Source organism: Chionomys nivalis, chromosome 16 (assembly GCF_950005125.1).
Source record: "Chionomys nivalis chromosome 16, mChiNiv1.1, whole genome shotgun sequence".
Classification (NCBI taxonomy): domain Eukaryota; kingdom Metazoa; phylum Chordata; class Mammalia; order Rodentia; family Cricetidae; genus Chionomys; species Chionomys nivalis.
The window spans coordinates 65430000-65447690 of NC_080101.1; the positions used below are offsets into that span (position 1 = coordinate 65430000).

Sequence of the window (17691 nt, forward strand, 5' to 3'; positions counted from 1 at the left end):
GAAACAGTAAAAGTAGAACTGCCTAGTAAACAACAATACCAACTGTGAATCCATATGAACTCCACATACAAAAATCAAAACAAAGAGAAACAAAACCAAATAAGCAAAAACAACAACAAAGACAAGATATGGAGTTAGCTTGGATGTCTGTTAACAGGTGCATTGATAAAGAGAATATATACATAAATATCTCAAAACATATATCATATTAGAGTATTGTTCAACTATAAATAAGAATGGAATTCCAAGGGGATGGAGAGATGGCTCAGAGGTTAAGAGCATTGATTGCTCTTCCAGGGGACCTGGGTTCAATTCCCAGCACCCACATGGCAGCTCACAACTGTCTGAAAGGGATCTGACACCTTCACACCAATGCACATAAAATAAAGTTAAATAAACCATAAAAAATATTTTAAAAAAGAATGGAATTCTATTGTCTTTAAGATATGGGATTTCAAGGCATCATGCTGAGTGAAATAAGTTAGATACACGAAAACATAGAAGAGAGGCTGTTAGGCCCTAAAGAGATACATAGGGACAAGAAGGGAAACAAGATAAATATGTGCATGGAAGTATCACGGCATATCGAATTAACTTGTACAATTAACACACATTGATTAAATGAGATCCTAGAAAATGAAAATGCTCTTACAAGTGACTATTGTTCATTCACCAGCCATAAACACAACAATATCAGAGTGTCAACAAGTGGCTTATCAGAGAAGCAGGTGGACATTCACTCAGTAAAGTTACACTAGCTGTTAGTTTGTCATGGGTATTATGGGCTATTTGGGACTGTCTGCTTGGCTTAAAGTAAAAAACTTTGCTAGAAAAGAAATTCCTTATCTCTTTGCATACCCTGTAAGCTCATGTACAATATTGAATCTTTGTCACACGTGATGCTGAGAGACAGTGAGAAAGCAGCAACTCCAGAGGAGCGTCATCCATGTCATCAGGGAGACCCAGAGTATTTTTCCAGTGGAGACAAAATTGGGATCTAGTCATGAACAATGAACTGAATGTAGTGAGGGAAGAGGACAGGAGGGAAACAGCAGGGACTATCAGGCAGGGAAAGTAGGAGGCTCTGCAGCCAAGGTTGGAAGAAAAAGGGTGAATCAGCTTGACCGTAAAAGCTTCAGGGACCTGAATGAATGAAGGACAGTGTCATGGTGAGGCTGTAATGAAGTCTGGCCCCTGACTTCAGTGTAAAATGTGAACGATAGTTCACTTGCATGGCATTAAGGTAGAGAGACCAGAGTAAAAGCATTGTTCAAGGAAGAAATAACAGGAGTCAGAAATAAAAGGCACTGGCAGAGGGCACAAGATAAAAGGAAATAATTAGGCAATCGACAAGGAGAGAGGCTGTGGTGTGTAGCTGCTGACTGGATCAATGGACACTAGGCAGACATGCTGCAAAGTCCTGGGGAGCCCGTTTTCTGATAATAAAATTTAAGGCAATTTTAAGTAGATTTTAACTCTTTTTTATTAAAATTTGGTGGTCAATAAGAAACTTACTAAAAAGAATAAACTGAAATATGTTTGGACATTAACAGACACCTTCTGGTACTTGTTATGGCCCTATGATAGGGCTCCATTAGAAAAAGTGAGTAGCCTAGGGTGGGGGTAGGAGGAAGGATAAGGAAAGCAAGGTCAAAATAGGTGAGAAGGATACAGGAAGAGTTGGGAGAGAAGCTGTGTAGGTGGTTATCTTTTCTCATTATCACATTTACTACTCTCATTCAAGCTGGCATGTTTTACAGTACCCGCTATGTGCCAGGTGCTATGAATGTGGTTTATGTGCATGAACTTGTCCACAAAGGGCAAGGTACAGCAGTGAGGTTTTGACCACTAAATGACTCTACTCCCAGTGCTATTCTAACTGATGGTAGGGCCTTGTCAGGAGTGCATCAATCGTGTTTGACTAAGCAAGGGTACAGCACAGTCCCCAAATCTCTCCTCCTTGGCTATGTTTATCCAATGTGCCCAATTATGGTAATGAAAAATAAGAGGTGCAGTGCTAATTACAGTACCTGATTTATATTGTTCTTCTTAATGATGACTTTCATTCTCACTTAACAAGATTTTAAGAAAACATTAACAGATTGCAAACCATGTTTCCAGTTTAGTACTCTAGTTAACAGTCCAGCTGAATATTAATCACCTGCTAGTGGCTTTATACAGGGTAGTGCTTGAGGTGACCAGGAACAGCAAGGTCAGCTGTACATTAGATGCATCATCTAACAGGTCCTGCAGAGGCCTAGTACCGAGGTGAACTGGATACATTCTTCAGGGGCATAGCTTGCTTCTATTTTGCAGTTGTGCTGTGTGCTGCAGGTTGTCGGGGAGACCCATGGTAATATGGACATGATGCGTTTATATTTAGGCAGGATCTAAACTATAAGATGGTTTCTATCTCAAATTCTCCTACTCAACAGATGTCTTTGAAAGCTTCTTTGATCAGTCAAAACTTTTTTTATCAGGTGTTTCATCCATCTTTAGTCAACTCAAAGAAGCAGGTATTTTGAGCAGCAAAGTCTTTCTGGCCCCACGAAAGACCATGTACTGCACACACAAGCTGTTTTGCAGTGTCAATCATCTTCCCAACTAAAGTTCAAGTTCCTTTATAGAAGAAACAATGTTTTAAGCTTCTCCTACAAGCCTTAGCATGTCACCCAAGTCCTGTGAAGAAAGCTCCTCATGTTCCACGTTGCTGCTACTTGTCGCTTGCCACTTGTTTGTCTCAAGTAAAGTATCTTCATCTCTCTGGAAATTAATTTGTTCTGATATAAATGTAGAAATATGTCCTTAAAACTAAATAATAATAATTTTGGTGCTACAATGTAGAACTATGTGAATGACCAAATATAGCCAGAGGAGTGTTAATAGTGCTTGTCTCAAGAAGGCCTAGATTCACACATACTCATGTAATCATTTCACTTTGAAGACTGGGAGTGGTCAAGGAAGACTGTTTCTCTGGTGTAGCAAACCTGTGGAAATATAAGCTTTACATGATTCATTCATTGCTCTAAATGGAACAACTAACTTATGTACTTTATTTTTTATTATTTATTATTATATTTTTAAAGTTACAGATAGATCTTTATTCAAAACTCCGATCTACCAAATTAGCGTTTTCCACCAACTCAGGGAGCAGAGACCTTCACAAACTTCACAATCTTTTGCTTTTGTAGGGGCCTTGGCAGCAGCCATTGCTATCTTCTTAGATCTTGTTTAGCCTTTTGCTTCCTTGGCAGCTCTGATAGCTTTCTCTTGCTGAGCTTTGTGAACTTCTGGTTTCTGATTCTCTCAGCCGTTACATCATTAAAAGATGCACCAGTGATGGCCAGTTGGAATTTGACTGCACGGCAGGTTCTTTTTTGTGCTTTCTTTAGTGGAGGACAGTCCAGTTTATCTGCCAAGGATTACTTTTGGAAAGGAATTCTAACTTGCATTTTGCATTAAGTAACTGGAAAATCTTCCTGTTTGTCCTGGCATAGTGCCACCCGTATCCGGGGTACATCTTGGACACACTGAAATTATGAGAACTGCCGCCTGGCCCGAGGAAAAGATGATGAAGAGTAAATTATGTGTTTTAAATATGCTGGAAATATTTATGGTCACTGACAAAAACTGGAGAGAAAATCAGTACAAATAACAAGAAAGTTAAACTACTCTCATCAAAGTGGTATTAACTGTATAATAAATTCCTATTTTAAAATCATATAGTTGAAATAATATTTACTTTTATACATTTTCTGTTTCATTTATAAAACTTATCATTAAATTATTGTTCTTTAACTTGTTTTGTCTAAATGTTTTCTCAATTTGTATTTTATATATAAATCATAACATGAATTTATACCTAATCCTGTTATTAAAATCATACAAGTCAAGAAATTACCATCCCTGCCATATTCTTCTGAATGTACTTTCAAGTTCATGGTTGCCAAATTTTTTCCCATGAAAAAATATATAGTTGAATGAGCAGAGTTTTGAAGCCTTTTAAGCTATAAGAAGGAGGCAGGAAGGTAGGGTATCAACTCCTGTCTTTCTAGAAGCACGTATCTCATGTGTGTCCATGTAAGCGAAAGAAACTGAAGTGATGAGGATCGAACAGACTGCAACGTGGTCTACAAGCACAGCTCCCCGAGCACATCTCCATCATAGCTGAGATCCTGAGTGATGCTCAGAACACAACTCATCTTTGCTGCCTTTCTTCTAGGATATTCACCTCCTTCCATTAATGCTGGGAAAGTGGAGCTGCTTTTTCTCATTGTGGTTTCTGTTGAAACATCTGCATCTGATTTTTCAAGAGAAGAGATTCATAGAAGTAATAAAATCAAATGTGGCTACAGCCAAACTAGTCATTTCAGAATAATTAGAGACACAGCTTTTTTTAATTTTAACATGGCCATGTGGTCTTCTCTTTTAACAATGATTTAGAATTCATCACTAGTAAGAGTTTATAAGTCATGTTGGTTTGTTATGGTGAAAGAAATTTAATTAATTTCTATGGCACATTCCAGATCATTCTAAAACCTGAAATAGAATAATTTGTACATTCAATTAGAAAGTGAAAATATGCACAGAGTTTTTTGCATTTCAAGTAAGCTCTCTAATACTGACTATTGCTTGAGGTAAAACTCAAGTGCAATCATAGGAAGTACTCAGATTGAAAGAGGAGCAAAGGAGACAGCAGCCTTGCCAGGAAGAGATCAACAGAAAGACAGCCACCGAGTCGGATAGCCCTGATAGTTCATTGGCTAAAATCAAAATTATATTCATTCTTCACTATAATGTTAGTATATAAATCTATAGTTCTACAAGTTCAATGACTAAGCTGATATGAATAAGAATAAACATAATTTTTAAATCTCAAAAATAGCTAAAAGATATCGACAATAGCTAGATTATTCTTGGACTTATTTTGCTAAATAGATATCAAAATGGCAAAGAAAATAACGGCTTGAAGTTTTATAGCCAGGGAACCATCATCATCAAATCATAAATAAGGCACATTTTCTTTTCTTTAATATTCAAAAGAATTTTATGTATAACTCCCCCATGGAAACGTCCAGATGGGAGATTATCAGTCTACATTTAAGAGAGGAAGCGTGCAATAAGCATGTTCAGAATATTCAAATCAACAATGAGCCCAGTGGAAAATTCACAAAGAAAGAAGCTTCCAGCAATTCCTTAACAGAGAGAAGATAGAAGAGCAAAGTTGTGAATGACTGTGATCCTAGAGCTGACATCTACTCCCCGCACAAATAACAGTGTAGCCCAAAGCATCTGGAGGAAGGGAGGAGACCACCACTGTCTGCTTGCTATGCATTTTGTTGCATGTTAAACACACCTTTAACAGTGAAAGAAGCTATCAGGGTTTCTAGATTTGAGACTTTTGTTTGTTTTGTTTGTTTTTTTGAGACAGGATTTCTCTGTAGTTTTGGAGTCTGTCTTGGAACTCTCTCTGTAGACCAGTCTGGCCTCTTGAGTGCTGGGATTAAAGGCACACACCACCATCACCTGGCTAGATTTGAGACTTTTTACTTAAATATATAAGTTCTTTTTTTTTTTTTTTTTTTTTTTTTTTGGTTTTTCGAGACAGGGTTTCTCTGTGGTTTTGGAGCCTGTCCTGGAACTAGCTCTTGTAGACCAGGCTGGTCTCGAAATAAGTTCTGCCTTTCCTTACTTGTGATTTTATCTATGACTTTAAACTGCTGCTTTTTCTTTTTCATGAAAATTAAGTTTGTTTTAACTGCCACATGAGTACATGAAATGCATTTCAGAGAGCTATCATGTGTTGTTTCAATATATAAATTTAAATCAGGTGAAAAATCTGTCTCTTAACATTTATCATTTGTAATAACAATATTAAAAATCCTTTTTCTGTCTGTCTGAAATATAGAATACATTACTGCCTGCTATTGTACAATCAAACTAGGGGACAAAGCCCCTCTCCCTTGCTCTTATTTAACTGCTTTATCATCATGAAGAGCCTCTCTTCCAGACCTATTCTTCCAGTCTCTGATAATCACAGTTTACCCTCAATTTTCCTTGACTTACTAGGCAGTGCTCTGCCTGTAGGCTTTCATATTAATACCACATTTTCCTCGTACATAAGTGTTTTGGTATTTCATATTTATTTGTTTATTTGTTTTAACATCTCAACCAAAGTTTCCTTCCGTCTCTCTTTTCAAGTTCCTTCTGTATACTCCCCCTTCCCCATCCACTCTTCCTCCACTGTTTCTATTCAGATGCAGGCAAGCATCCCATGAATACCAGCTAACTATGGTATATCAAGTTGCAGTGAGACTAGGCACTTCCTCTTTTATTAAGGCTTAATAAGCCAAACAGGTAGGAGGAATGGAGGAGTCAGAGACAACCCCTGCCCTCACACGGAGACCAAGTTACACAACTATGACATATATGCAGAGGGCCAGGTCAGTTCCTGGTTGGCAGTTTAGTCTCATTCAGCCCCTATGTGTCCAGGTTAGTTGATTCTGTGGATTTTCTTCCCCTGCCCTTGACACGACTGGGTCCTACGGTGCTTCCTTCTTGTTTTCTGCAGGATTCCTGCAACTGACCTAATATTTGGCTGTGGCTCTGCACCTGTTTTTTTTCAGTTGCTCTACGAAGCCTCTCTCATGACAGTTGGGCTAAGCATGAATCTAAGAGTATAGCAGAATATCTTTAGGAAAGAAAAAAATTTCACTGATTTTTTTTTCCATTCCTGTTTGGTTCTTTCCTAGGTCTCTGGGATATCCTACCTCTGGGTCCTGGACCTCAGGGTAGAACTCCCTATGGAGGTATGGATTTTCAGCTGTGCCAGACATTACTTGGTCACTCCTACAATTTCTGTGCCATCTTTACCCCAGCTTATTTGTAGGCAGGAGGCATTATAGGTCAAAGGTTTGTGGGTGGATTGCTGGCCCAGACCCACCCCTGGAAGTGTTCCCTGGTTACAGAAGATGACTGGTTCATGTTCAATATCCACTATTGCTAGGAATAATAAGTTTTAATTATCATCACTCTTTTGTATTAGTCATCACACTGCAATAAGGTGGTTGATGTTGGAGTGAGCCCCTTATCAACACTGCAGACTGGAATACATTGCACTGAGTGTGGAATCTGCATTGACCATAGGTTAGGTGTTACAAGAGATCATAAGCATAAGAAACCATTATCGTGTTTAGTCATGTTGGAAAACCTAGCATGGACAAAAGAAGCATTTTCAACATAGCCAGGGAGTGCTGGGTAACAGAGATTTTTAGGGCATTTGTTTTCCCTTACAGATTAATTGTATTCCCTGAAGATTTAAGATAAAAATTGACTTGACAGGACATCTAAAGATCCTCCTTTTCCATTGATTTTAAACTATAATGCTAAGGTGTCTGGTACTAAATTGTTCCCAACCCTTTACATCAATATTTTTAAAAACAAAACAAAACAAATAAATAACAAAATCCCCGAAAAACTATTTTGTAGAAATAACCAGTCTTATTTACTATGCAATGTCTTGAAAATGAAGTCTTGTAACCTCATATAAAGAAACTAATTAAACTTCAAATAGTCTTTATATTTTTAAATAGGAATGTATATCTTTTAAGAATAAAACTTCTCATGGAACTGCATAATGAGCTCTGCATTCATTAATGTGTCTTAAACATTTGTAGGGAGTGCACCTTATGTTCTGTACTAAAGTTCCAATAATTCAGCATAGTTTGGGGTTGGGACATTTCTTGTCCTATTTCTGGATGGAATAAGATGAGAAACAATAACAATAATTACCTAAATAGTGAATGGCTCTATCAGATCTTTGAAGCCGCTTCACATAAAATGGTGGTGCTTATATACTTCTGATAACTTCAGAGAAAAGGATGGCATATTAATTTCTACTCACTAGAATTTATACCCCACGTTTAGTCTGTATCACCTAGAGGGAGACTTGTTTTAAACAGCTCGAAGATATTGTGTCTGACACCTTTGTCCTGAAGGATGAAGACCAACATGCAACGAAATGCTGCCTGCAATAACTGTAAAATCCAGTAGGGATTAAGCAAATTTGATCTTGAAGCATACTCCCCATCTACTCCAAAGAGGGACATATCAACAGACAGGACCTTGGCCTTCAATGTCCTTCAGAGAGGAAGAAAGAGTTTCTCCAAGGGTTCCAACTGTGCCTAGGCAGAGGCTCTAGGTTACCTGTTTCGGCTCAGTGTCCTGTCCTCAGACCTTTTCAGCAGAGAAGCTGTGGAAACAACTGCTGAAGGCAATCCAAGGAAGACACAAGGAAAGGAGGAAGCAAGCCAGATGTTCATGGATTCTTTTAAAGTACAAATTTCGCCAATGGTGAAAGAAGGGGTTAAAAAAAACCAACATTTTTCACCTATGCAGGGCAATGAGCACCGGGAACATGACTATTCTTGTGGAAATCATTTATTTATTTTATCCCTGTTTGTATCTATGCCATGGCCACTCCTGTGCTTTGTTTCCTGAACCTTTAACCTGGTCCTAGTCTAAGGTAAAACTGACAATGGGGTATTTGTTAAGGTGCTTAAGAATTACCAAATACATTCACCTAATGAAGAAAGGAGGAGGGAGGAAAAAAGAGATGGAGGGACTGGAAGAGAGAGAGAGAGGAAGAGGAAGAGAGAGAGGGAGAGGGGCAGGGAAGAGAGAGAGAGAATTTTCTGCTGTTCTGTTCTGGGCTCTCTTGCAGAGCACCTGCTCTAGTTGTCTCTGAGGCCCTCTGCATAAATGTAGTTCTGCCCTGCTTACCTTCAGCAGAGGTGATGCTTATTTTACACTTTTACTTGTAAACACAGAGCCTGTCTTTTAACACCAAACAAGGGCAGTATATGGTATACATATGTTCTTTTTCTTGTATGTCACAGAGTTGCCTGTAAAGAGTCTTGGAGGTAGACAAATTTATTTCATTGAAGAAATTTAGGTTCCAAAACTATTGATTTTTCAAATTTTATGCTCATGGGATTCCAGGAGTTATACATTGAAGTTTCTTACTTTGTTTTGTTTTAGTTTCCGTATATCCATATACATTTGTTCTTTTGCTCTGGACATTTTGTATAATTGTACATGCAATTATAATATATTTTATATCATTAATAAATCAATGTACATTATATTAGTATTACTATATTAGAGTTCATTTTGTTCTTTTTCATTTTTTATATAATGTTCTTTTTCTGTTCTGTACTCTATCTGGGACAACCCATTTAGACATCATGTCTCTATGGATTTCTCTAGGACATGACAGCTCCTAAAGCTCTCCTTGGTTTTAACAATGGGATAGTTTTGAATTGTACTGGCTCACTGAACTTTATTGAATTTTATAACATCTTGATATTAGCTGATCACATGATAGCCAGAAGATAGTAATTAGCAACTTAAAGCCATATGATTGCTACAGATTAATTGAAAAAAATTAAGATTAACTATTTCTGCTTCTAGTTGCATTAAGAAGATGTTTTATAATTAGAGTAAGTAGCTGTTGGATTTATTATTTACTCTTTGGTGTTGTTTTAAAAATCCAGTCAGATATAATACAATTACTGAGAAAACAAACTTTCCGAGACTTTGTCTAATTATTCAAATTTCCTCTAATTTGGATAGGTAGTTATCAGTGCTTACTCTAAAGAAGAAAGGACAGAACTAGAAAAGCAACAGTGAGCAAGTGTTGTGCAAAGCTTTCAATGAAATCCCAGTTCCTGTTTATTGACCTTTCTGTTTAATTCCTCTTGGACAGAACGTGTTTGCATAACTGACTCGCCATCTAGTGGCAGCAAGTGGGAAAGGCTAGCCCTTCTTGGAGATTTGAGCAGAGCAAGCTAGCTTTTCACCTTGAAAATAGAACTCATTGCTCGTGCTCACTCTCCTTCTGCTCCTCCTTTGGATCGTGAGACTTCAGTCCAGTGCTCCAATGTTGGTCTCTGTCTCTGTCTTCTTTCATCGCCTGATGAAGGTTAATATTCAGGGGGATGCTTATATGTTTTTCTTTGGGTTCACCTTCCTATTGCATGTAATGGCTTTGTGGGAGCCCAGGTAGTTTGGATGCTCACCTTAATAGACCTGGATGGAGGTGGGTGGTCCTTGGACCTCCCACAGGGCAGAGAAACCTGCTTGCTCTTTGGGCTGAGGAGGAAGGAAGACTTGATTGGGGGAGGGGGAGGGAATGGGAGGTGGTGGCGGGGAAGAGGCAGAAATCTTTAATAATTAAATTAATTAATTAATAAAAAAAAAGCAAGAAAAAAAAAGAAAATAGAAATCATTGTAATCTACCATTTCTTCTAAACCATTAAACTGTTGTGCATTTTACACCATTGAAGGACTTATTTACCATCCATATTAACAAACTTGGCTATCTATGACAAGAGGAAGGCCAGTTCTGGGTCTCAGATTTTTGCTGAAAAATTTGGAGATGATTCCTGTTGGGTTTGGGGTCTGCCTGTGACAGAGCAGATCAGGAGTTAATTGGTCATACCATGTCATCAGCTTAGTTGGAATCAAAATTCTACGTCTCCTTCATATAATTGGAAAAATGAACTTTGGTAAAATTCTCTAAGGTTTCTGGTAAGACTTCCTGTGAAACTGTTTTTGTTGTTGTTGTTTGTTTGCTTGCTTGCTTTTGTTTAACTTTGTTTTTCAAATTAGAAAACACAAAGTGAAAGTCTTTGAAAAATAATAATATTGTAAGTATTAAGTATGTTGTTGATGATGAGACAAATACATTTAAATGTATAACCATCTTCTTCCATCCAGCCAAAGTAAAAAGCATAAATTGTTCAACTAGTAGTTTAGGCCTGCTATTAGCCAAGGATGTCTGCCCCAATGTGGGTAGAATTGACACATTCCCTGGGAAAGTCACAGAGTTACCATGGGTCAAGCTCTACTGGTGATTCAAGTATCATGAATAGTATGCCTCTTGAAGATGGGGACACAGAGCAGGGAGTGGAAGATGTAGTTTCTGCCTCCTTCACCTGCAAGTTTTAGAGGACTTGATCCTGGATCAATCACAGAACTATTGCTTAGATTTTTGTTGTGCTGTCTTGTTCCAGTTTAGTGTTCTTTATCTAGACAATGAAGAATAGAGGGTGATACCAAAATACGTGGGAATGTTTTTAATCTCTTGTTTCTTAAGAAGAACACATCCATCATTGTTGCAAGCAATAAACTGAACAAGTTTTTTCAAGAAATAAGTGCAGATTTGATGGACAGAAGGACAGAAAGTAGATGGCACACAGGTTTCAGGGGAACATGTAGTTGTATAAATCCTGACCACTGGGTATGGGAGGTTCTCACATCTTTTGATCACTCTACTTTTCCTAAACCACAGACTCATTGCGTGTGACTACTCTTAACCATACACTAAATGAGGTTTTTGCTTTTTCATTTATCCAAAAACTTTTATTGAACATCTGGTTCACAACCACAAATAGAGAATAGTAGGCCCTGGTAATAACTCAATAGCTGACATGTGGGTGTTGTTAGTGTCAAAACATGGCATTCAATTAAATAGACACTCAACACATTTTTAATACTGTTCCGTACTAAATATTTAAGTATGTACCCTATGGAGATTCAGTCATAAAAAGTTCCTGCTCTTGGGAAACACAGTCTTGTGGAGGAAAACAGATGCACAAATGCACAAAACAAACAGTGGAAAGAACTAGCCCGTACTGAAGGCTACTTTGGGTCATTTAGTCAGGAGCTGACTTTGTCTGAGCGATGAGGATCCAGTCAGATGAATATCAGTCATGTGAGTATTACACCAGTGCAAGGATCAGCTAGTGACAAATGACGAAAACAAGTTGAGAGTACTCTAGAGATGGAGAGTAAACAATTTCCAAATGAAGACTTTCATTGCCAAGATCAACTCTGCCTGTGTTCTGAATGCTATCACAAACAGTCATGTAAAGTTCTTCATCAAAATTGTGCTGTGCCCCAAAAGTAGCTGAAATGAAGCTGGTGTGACCTTTGTGCGTCTGTTGGAAATGTATGCGTGCTCTGGCTCTGTACTAAAACCCTTTGCACATCACATCACTCTGTTTAATCTCCTCATTATTAAAGGAAATAAATAGTATTTCTGTTTTACAGACACGCTTATAAACAGCTTAGATTCATGCTCACTAATACAGGTGTAGCTGTGACGGGAATAGTCACTTTGTCCTAAAAAAAATTAAGCCTTATAAATAAAGAAAAATATACATATAAAAACTTTTAAATCATGCAAAATGAGAAATGACCAATTTAGCTTTCTTCTAATTTAGTAAAAAAGATTGCAATAAAAAGAATAACATTACTTGCAAAGAACTTTGTCAATAAAATAAAGCAAAAATAAAATATAAGTAGCTTTTCTTGCTGAAGTAAGTAGATAGGTGTAATAAAAACTTAAACATTTTAGAAAATGGAGCTGAAATATACATGAAAATATCCTAGGACAGGGTAGATGACTCAGTTACTACTGAGTGTGCTGCCCAAGCAGGATGAGCAGGATCAGTCCCTAAGTATCCATCTAAATGTTAGGAGGCATAGTGGCTTCCCTGTAATCGCTGTACTCCGAAGGCAAAGACAAGAATCCTTGAAGCAAACTGACTAGCAATGGTAAGGTCTATGTTCACTGAGAGAGGCTACTCAATGAACAATGTAGGCAGTGAACAAAGAAGACTTCTGACACTAGCCTTGTACTTCCACATACATGTGTTTGTGTGCACATTCAGCCAAACACATATAGGCCCACACATGTACAAACATGCACACATATCACGGACACATGCAAAAACAAAAACAGTCAAAGGAAACCAAACAAATCAAAGGTAACAAATGAATCATTAGATGATGATCTTTATGCAGACATTTATTAATACAGAAGAAGGCCTTAACTAAACTTTGTTTAATTTTTAAAGCAAAAATAATTTTAATGCACCCATATTCAGAATATAAAATGCTTTATAGACAAACACACATTTTATTTATTTATTTATTTATTTATTTATTTATTTGGATTTTTTGAGACAGGGTTTCTCCGTAGCTTTTGGTTCCTATCCTGGAACTAGCTCTTGTAAACACACAGTTTTTTAAGCAGACACAGTATGCAGATGCCCTAGGATATAACAGACCATTAAAAAGGAAAGATCAGAGACTGGAGCAGGGTGAACTCTGTTATCTACAGAGTCACCCTGAGAATCATTTTTAAATGAACCTTCCTTTGATGTGGGCCCTCTGATCATCTCACAGAGAGCTCCAAGGCTGTGTTTCATCATCTCTTCCAATGAAAGCTTGTCAGTAACAATATGCAGTGATTTGAGACAGGAGTGAACCCTACCTGTGTAATCAGGCAGAAGCTCATGATCTCAGATGTAGCTCATTAGACACTTTGCAAGCACAACATGTGTTTCCTAGACAACAAACTCTTTCTTCTATAAGCAGACACTTTTGTAGCTTTGCAAAATTATTTTCTCCAAATCAGAAAGGCCTGGTGATGACCTTAAACACTTACCAACATTCCCAATGATTTGGTTTATCTGTTCTTTATCAGACATATCATTTGCATGTAGGCACTGAAACCCTGTGATACAATATTCAAATGTATGGCCTCACAGAGGTCTTAGATACTGAATCAAGAGGGGAAAATGTTTCTAAGGAACTCAGAAAGTAGAAACTCTTAACTATATGTTAAAATATTCTATAAAAGGAAGAATAAACTCAAAGGCAAAGTTATTTAACCTGATAGAGAGGTCAAATTGCTTTTTCTTCCCAGTCTATGAGGAAAGAGGAAGTAAGCTGGAAGAAATTATCAAATAATTTAAATCATAGAAACACTTCCTAAGACTTAAGGGTTTAAGATTTAAGCTCAGAGATCCATATGATACCTGGGAAGTAAACATCAGTGATGAAGAGAAGATTTTTAAAACATTGTGAGAGCTAAAACTTTGCATTCTAAGGATCAGACATACGAATATTTTTGTTTCCTTTAAACAATATTAGAGACAAGTAGAACAAAGGATTCGCATCCCTGCCTTTCATGCAGTCACCCTACTCATCAAGAACAATGGTAAAATATTATATTTCTAGGCAGTCAAGATTGTAATCCTCTATATCACTTGGATTTTAAATACATGTTTTCAGTAAAATTAAGTGTGAGTCACACAGAGTTTCGTTCACATCCTGGTTCAGGTACTTATTGACTGAGAATGTGAAGGGATAAACAGGCAGTTCACATTCAATTTGAGCAACAGTGAGTGGAAGAATCTGTGTTATCGATGTATTAGAAATCTTTGGGCACAGAAGTCAAGTGTTACTTGTGAAAGCAAGCAAGACACTTTCTTCATAGTACAAAAATACAAATAAAACATTAGTGACAAGTCGATGGGCAACTAAACTTGTTAGATACCAATACTCTTCAACCAAGGAGGCTGGAGCCTGAATCAGAACACGTAAGAGCTGAGGGTTAAGAGGCTTTGAAATAAATACCTGACAAGTTTCATTTTAAAGGAAAGAAGATGATAGGACAAGAAAGAGTCTAGTAACTGACATGGTAATTTTAAAGGATCTTAAAGGCCTTTTGCATATGTCTACTTAAAATATAAACCTGTTTGCATTCAAATATCCTGCGTTTGTTTGAATTCATTAAAAAATAAACCCAGTCACCAACAATGTGTGTGTGTGTCACATTGAGGACATAAATCAAGGTATTTCCTCTTGATGTTATTTAAAACAGGAGCTGGCCCAAATTTGAATGCTCTAATTCTTTCTCCCTGTGTCTTCTATTGTACCTGCCTGTCTGTTATGAGTCTGAATCTGTGCCTGCCTGAATGCTGTCTTGAGAATCTGTCCCTGTGTGACTGTGTGACTCTCTATATCCCTAACAAAAGCATATACAATATGGAATTGTCAAAACTTTTAGTGAAAAAAAAAATAAGAAGTAAAAATGCAATAAACTAACAAAGTAGGTCAAAGAAATGCTGTTACTTCCTCTTTCTACCTTTCTATACCACTCTCCCCTAGTTCCTTCTTCTCTTGCTCATCCTTATCTTTCCCCCATTTTATTTGTTAACAGATCAAAAAATTGTATTTAAAGAAACTGACTTCCATGAACTATTCATATCTTCTGGACAAATCCAGATCAGCAAGTATCCCGGCCAGCGGGATGCGAACAGTGGTCCCTGATAAACCGAGGGGAGAGGAATGAAAGGGCAAGAGACATGAGAGTTGACGGCAAGACAGGATTTCTGATCAAGCCATCTCATTTATTCTTTTTTAGAGGCTGTTATACAGCAAACGGACAAGTGGGGAGGGAAGGGTGTCAGGTCTGCTGGAATTCAGGTCCGGAGACATCCCTAGCTGATAGGTAAATACAGAGGGTCTGTGATTGTTGACTAACAAAAGAAAATGTTAATTGATTCTGAAGCCTGGCACCTCAGGTCTCTGCTAGGAGATAAGATGCCAGGTTGATTTCCTAGATCCTGCAGAGGGGACAGAGGTAAATATTTTTCTTCATTTGTGAGCTTAGGATGGCTGTAAACAAAATGCAGATCTCAAAATACAGGTCTTTGCTTCTGGCAAGCAAGGGGGCCAATTCAATGCAGAGTGAGGGAAGATTAAAATATCCGTGTTATGTTCTTTTCTCAGAACACTTTAAGAATAAACTCCTAAAAGATTCATTGAAAATCTGATGTGGTAAGGAATTCACTAAGACTCACATTTCTCAACACACATTCTCTGTACTGGGTCACGCTTTCTATGTGTCGTCCTTTTGTAAATGACCCACATCTGTGTATTCTTACATCTCTAGCCTCTAATTTGTCTACTTTGTCTGGCACTCAGTGGCATTAGAAGACATTTGTTTTCAGAATTGCAGGAAAACTCATCACAGCAGATAATTGGAACGGCAAAGGAACTTATCCAGTCATTTACCATTTTCTCTTTCTCATTACACAGTTAGTCAAACATGTGTATACAAGCCCTGGGAAAGAAATCATTTCCAAGAATTTATTAGAGCAAGAAATTTTTGCAGGTCAGAGAGTGCTAGCAAGTCCTGGTCATTAAGTTAGTGGACTTTTGTTTTCTTTCTGAATGGATTCATTTTTTTTTAACAATGAAAATTATGGATGTAGGTCTGGGAACACAGCTTAGTAATTAAGCACTTGCTTACTATGTATAAAACACTAGGTCCTCACCTAATATCTCTACAAGGTACTAATTTCAATTCCAAGCATCACCAAAAATCTTTCATTAGATAAATAACAACAAACAAAATTAAAAGTACAGAATAAAACTCAGCCATTCAGAGAAGAACAGCAGCCATTTTATCATCATATCTATCTGTTTTGGTGACTAGCTTTTCTATCACATTGTACACTGTTTGAGGCCTAGAACTCAGTTTATATAACTTTACAATCAAAGATGATACAATAATTAACTATCAGTACAAGAGAAGCAATGACCAACAAGAACAGATAATGTTAAACCTTCAACATGGCTATGTTACGCCCGGATCCGTGAAGTCCCTGAAAAACCAACTAGGAGCCCGAGTCCCCATATGTGAAAGCAAAGAGCCTTTATTTTATGCAAGTTTGCAAACTCAGACTCTCTGGATGTCCAACGTACTGGAATAAACAGAGAGCCCTGAGCACAGATAGAGTTGGATTTTTATAGTAGTAAAGGTGGGGGTGAGGAGTTTCTGAGGTTCAGGACCCTTGACTGGCTGACGTTTGTCTAGGGGTGTCCTTGTGAATGTATGCTGGCTGGTGATCCTATCGACAGTGATTGGAACGTTAGGCATTTCCTTTGGATTGTCTGTTCTTGGTTGGTGCTCAGGTAATCTTAATTATGGTCCTTCCTGCAGCTAGGTATTGCTTCAGGGTAAACTACTCAGACTCAGGCCTCCCTTAAACTTATAAATGGCTGAGTCCTACTCTGGCAGGTGATAATTGTTAGAAGTAGAGACTTCCTTTGGGTGATCTGTTCATATTTAGTTTACCGTGCCTGGCTACTGTTATACCTATGTTCTGTTTAAATGCCAATCCTAGTTTTTCTCTAGTGCCTATCACAATGTCTAGAAAAATACCACACATGCAGTAAACAGTTGACTAATTAAAAGAAGAAATGAATGAATGGATAGGCAATGTAAGTAGATCTTCCCAACAATGCCCAGCTTTTTTGTCATCATTCACAATGTGATCTAGAAAAAGACAATTTTGCCAAATCCTACTCAAGAAAATTAGTTAAGGAAAAGAAATGAAGGACTTTCAAATTGTAGAGGAGGAAATTGAATTATTGTTGCTCGAAGACAACATATCATCATATGGCCTGAGTGAATCCAGTCTTTGGCTCAGCATCTTTGAATTTTTCAGAGCATGATACAAAAATATGAGCAGTAGCGATTCTAGCATAGTGGCTATTGTGGACTGGCCTGAAGGGGGATCTTACATGCTTCTTGCTTTAGGAGCTTTTTGGGCAGGGCAGTGTGTTCTAAGCTTGAGTCTTTAGCAGTTTCTTCATTTCTTAAACTCTGACATAGATTTTTGATAGTTTTAGATGAGCTAAATAATGGGAGTTTCTGTTGTTTCTACTGTAGAACTGGAAGTGTAAACTATCAGACTGGGAACATGTGTATAGAATTTCTCTTGCCCTCTGAGAAATAGAGAAGATTATAATCATTTAGGCAAAAGG

General features: G+C 37.6%; 1 pseudogene; it reads right to left on the reverse strand.

Annotated features, from left to right (window-relative positions):
* Window positions 1–3125: 3125 nt before the first annotated feature.
* On the reverse strand, window positions 3126–3520 carry LOC130887717 (60S ribosomal protein L24-like; annotated as a pseudogene).
* Window positions 3521–17691: the final 14171 nt, after the last annotated feature.